Below are 9075 nucleotides of genomic sequence, written 5' to 3' on the forward strand. Positions count from 1 at the left end.
CTTTCATTCTTCAATTTTCTTCATCTAATTGAACTCTCTCAAGTTCTATCTTCAAGTTCTAAGTGTTCTTCATAAATTCCAAAAGTTCTAGTTTCATAAAATCAAGAATACTTTCAAGTTTGCTAGCTCACTTCCAATCTTGTAAGGTGATCATCCAACCTCAAGAAATCTTTGTTTCTTACAGTAGGTTATCATTCTAATACAAGGTAATAATCATATTCAAACTTTGGTTCAATTTCTATAACTATAACAATCTTATTTCAAGTGATGATCTTACTTGAACTTGTTTTCGTGTCATGATTTTGCTTCAAGAACTTTGAGCCATCCAAGGATCCATTGAAGCTAGATCCATTTTTCTCTTTTCCAGTAGGTTCATCCAAGGAACTTAAGGTAGTAATGATGTTCATAACATCATTCGATTCATACATATAAAGCTATCTTATTCGAAGGTTTAAACTTGTAATCACTAGAACATAGTTTAGTTAATTCTAAACTTGTTCGCAAACAAAAGTTAATCCTTCTAACTTGACTTTTAAAATCAACTAAACACATGTTCTATATCTATATGATATGCTAACTTAATGATTTAAAACCTGGAAACACGAAAAACACCGTAAAACCGGATTTACGCCGTCGTAGTAACACCGCGGGCTGTTTTGGGTTAGTTAATTAAAAACTATGATAAACTTTGATTTAAAAGTTGTTATTCTGAGAAAATGATTTTTATTATGAACATGAAACTATATCCAAAAATTATGGTTAAACTCAAAGTGGAAGTATGTTTTCTAAAATGGTCATCTAGACGTCGTTCTTTCGACTGAAATGACTACCTTTACAAAAACGACTTGTAACTTATTTTTCCGACTAGAAACCTATACTTTTTTTGTTTAGATTCATAAAATAGAGTTCAATATGAAACCATAGCAATTTGATTCACTCAAAACGGATTTAAAATGAAGAAGTTATGGGTAAAACAAGATTAGATAATTTTTCTCATTTTAGCTACGTGAAAATTGGTAACAAATCTATTCCAACCATAACTTAATCAACTTGTATTATATATTATGTAATCTTGAGATACCATAGACACGTATACAATGTTTCGACCTATCATGTCGACACATCTATATATATTTCGGAACAACCATAGACACTCTATATGTGAATGTTGGAGTTAGCTATACAGGGTTGAGGTTGATTCCAAAATATATATAGTTTGAGTTGTGATCAATACTGAGATACGTATACACTGGGTCGTGGATTGATTCAAGATAATATTTATCGATTTATTTCTGTACATCTAACTGTGGACAACTAGTTGTAGGTTACTAACGAGGACAGCTGACTTAATAAACTTAAAACATCAAAATATATTAAAAGTGTTGTAAATATATTTTGAACATACTTTGATATATATGTATATATTGTTATAGGTTCGTGAATCAACCAGTGGCCAAGTCTTACTTCCCGACGAAGTAAAAATCTGTGAAAGTGAGTTATAGTCCCACTTTTAAAATCTAATATTTTTGGGATGAGAATACATGCAGGTTTTATAAATGATTTACAAAATAGACACAAGTACGTGAAACTACATTCTATGGTTGAATTATCGAAATCGAATATGCCCCTTTTTATTAAGTCTGGTAATCTAAGAATTAGGGAACAGACACCCTAATTGACGCGAATCCTAAAGATAGATCTATTGGGCCTAACAAACCCCATCCAAAGTACCGGATGCTTTAGTACTTCGAAATTTATATCATATCCGAAGGGTGTCCCGGAATGATGGGGTTATTCTTATATATGCATCTTGTTATTGTCGGTTACCAGGTGTTCACCATATGAATGATTTTTATCTCTATGTATGGGATGTGTATTGAAATATGAAATCTTGTGGTCTATTGTTACGATTTGATATATATAGGTTAAACCTATAACTCACCAACATTTTTGTTGACGTTTTAAGCATGTTTATTCTCAGGTGATTATTAAGAGCTTCCGCTGTCGCATACTTAAATAAGGACAAGATTTGGAGTCCATGCTTGTATGATATTGTGTAAAAACTGCATTCAAGAAACTTATTTTGTTGTAACATATTTGTATTGTAAACCATTATGTAATGGTCGTGTGTAAACAGGATATTTTAGATTATCATTATTTGATAATCTACGTAAAGCTTTTTAAACCTTTATTGATGAAATAAAGGTTATGGTTTGTTTAAAAATGAATGCAGTCTTTGAAAAACGTCTCATATAGAGGTCAAAACCTCGCAACGAAATCAATTAATATGGAACGTTTTTAATCAATAAGAACGGGACATTTCACAAAACTTCTCTTTTTCTGCGCTTTGCCAGCACACTTCATCATTATCATCCAGCTTTTACCGTTTAAAGTCGTTTATAGTTTTTGCTGCTTCATCAGTATTTTTTCCATTTTCGGAGAACCAATTCGTAGTTCGGAGTGTTTTTCAGAAACTTCACATTCAAATTAAGTCCAGAAGATAGACGTTATATATACACATATAACTATTGGCGTAGACATGCTGCGAGATTTCAAAATACTGATTGCTAATTCCCAATGATTCGTATGGCAATTCTCATTACAAGATGCGAATGAGTAAATGATGGGGTTTCAATGAATAATTATAATGACTTCTTGGAGAGGCTAAAGTCAAAGGGTAATGAAGTTGTTGGTACATCTGCTAATAATGTGGTGGAATGTAAAAGGTTCCCTGGTAACGTTGGTGTATATCTCAAGGTTATAATAAGGTTAGTCTGACTGAAAAGTCGAAGTTGATTTGCTGGAGCTGTGACAAAACTGACTACTTTGAATAGGAGTCGCAAAGTTATTTTTGCTAATAAATGCTAAAGAATCTGACGAGGATACGTTGTTTAAACTTTTACTTTGGTTTCAAGAGTTTTTCGGGTACATAACTGTGGGTAACATGTGGTTGGATCATCATCTCGATTGCTCATCATTCGAAGTGTCTTCAGAAATTTTCGAAGGGTTTGAACACAGATTGTAATCGTTAACATACATTTGATGTTCTAACACAGTTTTGAAGTCAAAATATAGCTTGTGAAAGATGTAAAGATCTAAGAGTGATGATTTTGGTCATATCTCGAGTTGAATTTTGAGATTTCAAAATCAGAATATGTAATTAAATTTTGAATGAGTATGGTTGTTTTGATTTCTATAAAAGAATGTATATTGTTGTGAAAGTAGGGAGTATAATGGATGATTTTGCTGAATCAGATTAGAAGAATGTAACATATTATTTGTGAATTTATATATCTCTCGGGTATTACCTACCCGTTAAAAAAAAAATTTCACAATTAATATTTTGTACAAAAGAATTTTATTACAGTCTTTATGAAAATATATATATGTATATTTTCTTCAGATGTAACATAGATTTAATGAGTTAATGTTAAATTAAACTCATTTGATTTACGGTTGAAACTAGAATTGAATAATCCCTAAAGGCTTTAAAAAGTACATAACTTTTACGCAGTATTTCTTTAATGACATTGAAATTATGAATCAATACTTCGTTATTTGTTGATGTATGATGTTCGGTTCGTGGAATTCTTGTGAATTTCGCAAAGTACGAATGATGTTATCTGAAAAGTTTCTGGTACATCGATGATGAAAGTGTAAAATCAAATATATACTTGATTTATTATGAATTGGAATTTGTTGAATTGCGACAGAGATTGTAGTTAACGCTGGTTAAGTTGCGGCCGAAGGACGTACATTATTGCATATTTGTAATATGAATTAACCGAGTAGTTAAGATTCACACATAATAGCTTAGCACGAAAAGATTTATTTTTATTTCAAAATATATAAAATATACATATAATTTCTTCAAAGGGAATGAGTTAATTCTTCATAACTCGTTGATACAATATACGGGTTATTGATTCGTAATGATGTCCATAGTGATTCTTGAGCTGACGGAGTTTGTGATGTTATAGGTGTTGTTGATTCTGATGTTGACTGTACTGATGATGCTGGTGACGCTGACGGTACTGTTGATGCTGTTGGTAAAACAAGTTTAGCTTGTTAATCACACACCATTTTTGTCAGGGTTTCTACTCTTCCTTCTATCATTTTGGTTCGCTTAACTGATTTATGGTTAGGGCTAGATTAGATAATCTCTAAGACTTTAGAGATTACATAATCTGCGCGGAATGTTTCTCCAATGAAGTTATGAATTAATACTTCGTCGGTTATTGTTGTTGGTATTCCTTGGTATCTACAGGGCGTATGACATTGGTGCTCGTGGGACAGAGTGTAAAGTTGAGGTTTACGACGTGGTTGTGGTTGGGGTGGTAATGGTACTATTGGCGTTGATGATGGTGTTACTGGTTATGCTGCTGATGCTGCTGCTGGTGTTTGTAATCTCTGCACCATATTCTCCAAAGCCACTACCCGAGCGCGAAGCTCGTTGACTTCTTCTATTACACCGGGGTGATTGTCGGTTCGGACGAGCGGATAAATAAAATCTAAAATTTGATGTAATATATAATCGTAACGAGATACTCTGGAAATGAGCGAGAAAATGGTGTTTCGGACAGGTTCGCCGGTAAGTGCTTCAGGTTCTTCGTCAAGAGGGCAATGTGGTGGATGGAAGGGATCACCTTCTTCTTGTCTCCAATGATTGAGGAGGCTACGAACCCATCCCCAATTCATCCAGAATAGGTGATGACTGATTGGTTGATCTATTCCGGTCACACTGCTTTCGGAGCTGGAGTGGGATTCCATTTCGAAATCCGAGGAACTTGAATTAATGATGAATTCCATTTCTTACGATTGAATAAGGATTTTTTTTTTTTTCAATATGAAATGATTTTCGGTTATCGGATGGTATTCTAATTACATAGAATATCCATATATATAGAACAAAAGATTTCGTAAATTACGGAGGAATTTACGGGATATATCAGGCAACATTTACAGTAATAGATACGATAAGATATGATTTAGCAGATACGCTAAGATATGAATTTTTGTCTATACACTATTCATGCAATCAATGCAGCAAGACGTATCTTAGACTAAAAATGATAAGCAGGTAATTTCCTGAGGATGATAAGTAGTTAATTTTTGACACAAAATGATAAGCAAAACTATTGACATGCAGACACGGTCGAAGTCCAGACTCACTAATGCATCCTATCGACTTATCTGTTAGACACACTAATGCAGACCTGGTTCGCTAAGACCACCGCTCTGATACCAACTGAAAGGACCCGTTCATATACATTATAAACGATTCACAATAGTTGATTACATTGCGAGGTATTTGACCTCTATATGATACATTTTACAAACATTGCATTCGTTTTTAAAAGACAATCTTTATTTACATCGAAAATTGACAGGCATGCATACCATTTCATAATATCCACTATCCAACTATAAATTGATTTAATAATAATCTTTGATGAACTCAATGACTCGAATGCAACGTTCTTCGAAATATGCTATGAAAGACTCCAAGTAATATCTTTAAAATGAGCAAATGCACAGCGGAAGATTTCTTTAACACCTGAGAATAAACATGCTTTAAAGTGTCAACCAAAAGGTTGGTGAGTTCATTAGTTTATCATAATCATTTATTTCCATCATTTTAATAGACCACAAGAATTTCATTTCCAGTTCTCTTAAATATACGTCCCATGCATAGAGACAAAAATAATCATTCATATGGTGAACACCTGGTAACCGACATTAACAATATGCATATAAGAATATCCCCTACCATTCCGGGATCCTCCTTCGGACATGATATAAATTTCGAATTACTAAAGCATCCGGTACTTTGGATGGGGTTTGTAAGGCCCAATAGATCTATCTTTAGGATTCGCGTCAATTAGGGTGTCTGTTCCCTAATTCTTAGATTACCAGACTTTAATAAAAAGGGGCATATTCGATTTCGATAATTCAACCATAGAATGTAGTTTCAATTACTTGTGTCTATTTCGTCAAACATTTATAAAAGCGCATGTATTCTCAGTCCCAAAAATATAAAGGGTAAAAAGGCAAATGAAACTCACCATACTGTATTTCGTAGTAAAAATACATATAACGTCATTGAACAAGTGCAAGGTTGGCCTCGGATTCACGAACCTAAATTAATTATATATATTTATGTGTTGGTCAATATTTGTCTAACAAATTAGGTTAAGTCATAGTGTACCACAATCCTAATGCTCGAGACTAATATGCAAAAGTCAACAAAAGTAAATTTGACTCAAAATAATTTCCAAAAATCTATACATGATTAATATATAGTTTAAATATCGTCGTTTTACATTTTTAAATATTTTTAAAAGATTTATTAGAGTAAATAATATAATTTATTTATTAATAAATAAAATTTTATATTAAATTTATATAATAAAATATACTTTTATATATATTAAGTAATAAAATTTTATAGGGTTCATTTAATATTATAAAGATAATATGATAGGTATTATTAAAGTAAGTTATTACACGTAGTAAAATATGTTTGTATCATATATTTATTTTATAAAATAATATCTATAATGATAGTAAGTAAAAGTTGTATTATTTTGTAATAATAATTATTATTATAAAAATATCAATATTTATAATTACTAAGATGACATTATGATAAAACGATAATTCTAATTATGTTAACTTTAATATTTACGATAATTTTTAATATTATCTTTAAAATAATAATTCTATTTAAAATAATAATAATAATAATAATGATATTTTATAGTAACAATGACATTTCTATTAAAATGATAATTTTTGTTAAAATGATAGTTTTAATACTAACGATACTTTTAATAATAATAGTAATGATAAAAATAATAAGAACGATAATTTTATCTAAATCAATATCTTATAATATTTTAATTTCATCATGATACTCTTACCCATTATTTCCTAATAGTTTCGTTTAATAGCTTTTAATCGTCTTTTATATCGTGTTCATAATAATGATAATAATAGTAATCAAAATAATTAGGTGTTACAAATATTTGTTTTAATTACACTAATATTAATAATGATAGTTACTATAACATTATTAACGATAATACTAATAATTATCTTAATGATAATATAGTAATAATAATAATAATAACAATAACAATAACCATTTTTAAATAATGATATATATATTAATAATGATAATAATAATAATAATACCAATAATAATAATAATAATAATAATAATAATAATAATAATAATAATAATAATAATAATAATTGGATAATAATAATAATACTAATTATAACTTTAACGATAATAACGATAGTAATAAAAAAATAACAATTTTTAATGATAAATCCCTTTTATTGATAAAGATAATAATAATGATAATAATAAGATAAAACTAGAACGACGATAAAAACGACGATAATAATAATCATTTTTAATAAAAATATCGAAAATTCAATTGATTATAACTTCTAATCCGTTCATCGAAACCATTCGATATCTAAAGGAAAAGTTCTTAATTTTTCGCTAGCTTTCCAAGGACATGCATATCTTATACCTTATCTCAACCGCAAGTGTAACTAAATCAAGATTCAACCTAACCTATCTAAGGGCAATATCAAAAGTACAAGCATGCATAATTCTAAATACTCGAGCACTAGTCAGGGATACACTATTAGTATGTAAAAGTTAAATTATGAGTACTCACATATCAATATTGAGATTTAATATTGCAGGAAAGGTACGTAAACGCAACGGAGATGATAAACACTATATTGACCTCACGAGCATACCCAAGAACCATACTCAATCACCTCCATAGCTGTAACCCATAATTTCCTTAATCCTATCCCACTCAAAAAAAACAACTTCGAAATCACTCGGACAGCACTCTGTCGTAATATTTTATGTATACTAATAATATCTTGAGATAATACGGAGTAAATATATATATGTAAATCGATTGAGAGAGTTTAGAGAAAACTATTTTCAAGTTTCTATGAAATAATGAAACCTATTGAATTCTATTTATAATAGATTTTTGAATTATTAAAGTGAATTATTAAAGTATGAATTATTAAAGTGAATTATTAAAGTATGAATTATTAAAGTGAATTATTAAAGTATGAATTATTAAAGTGAATTATTAAAGTATGAATTATTAAAGTGAATTATTAAAGTATGCATTATTAAAGTTAAAGTAAAGTAAAAATAAAGTAAAGGTAAAGTTTAAGTATAGTAAAAGTATAAAACTATGTACGTATAATACGCGTATAAATATATATAATATTAATTTAAATCGTTATATATATTTAATAAAATAAAATATAAATATCTTTATCTTTATCATACTAGTTAAGTAATGAGTTGTCAAAAGTGGTTCTAGATATTTATAAAAGTTATATACGTTTTAATAATAAAATTCTTTTTAAACTGAAAACGTTTTTGTACGTTTGAAACTAAATAGATCAATCGAGTCTTTATGAGATTCAATCTTCCACTATCCTTTGTCTAGTTCTCAATGATTGACAATTTGTTCATATTTATAAATCACTTTACCATTTTTCGGATATTGTTAAAATGAAAAGATTTCTCAAATCAACATGGGCCTTTCAACTTGTAATCATAATTCAATATATCTGATAATTCAATCATTTGATCTTATCTTCTAATTCCATTGATAAACATTTTGAAACAGATACAATCATATAAAGTATTTAATCTAATATTTTGTTTACGTTTCAAGTTATAATATATATATACACATATACATATATAATCATATTCGTTTAATGGTTCGTGAATCGTTGGAACTTGGTCGAGGTTGAATGAATGTATGAACATAGTTTAAAATTCTTGAAATTTAACTTAACAAATATTGCTTATCGTGTCGGAAACATATAAAGATTAAAGTTTAAATTTGGTTGGAAATTTCCGGGTTGTCACAAAAGGTTGGTGAGTTCATAGGTTTATCGTAAAACAATAAAATTCATCATTTTGATAGACCACGAGATTTAAATCCTGCATGGTACAAATGGGCCCGAATCCTATACCCACCTGTAATGTACATGCGATATCTTTTAAAT

Source organism: Rutidosis leptorrhynchoides, chromosome 7 (assembly GCF_046630445.1).
Source record: "Rutidosis leptorrhynchoides isolate AG116_Rl617_1_P2 chromosome 7, CSIRO_AGI_Rlap_v1, whole genome shotgun sequence".
NCBI lineage: Eukaryota > Viridiplantae > Streptophyta > Magnoliopsida > Asterales > Asteraceae > Rutidosis > Rutidosis leptorrhynchoides.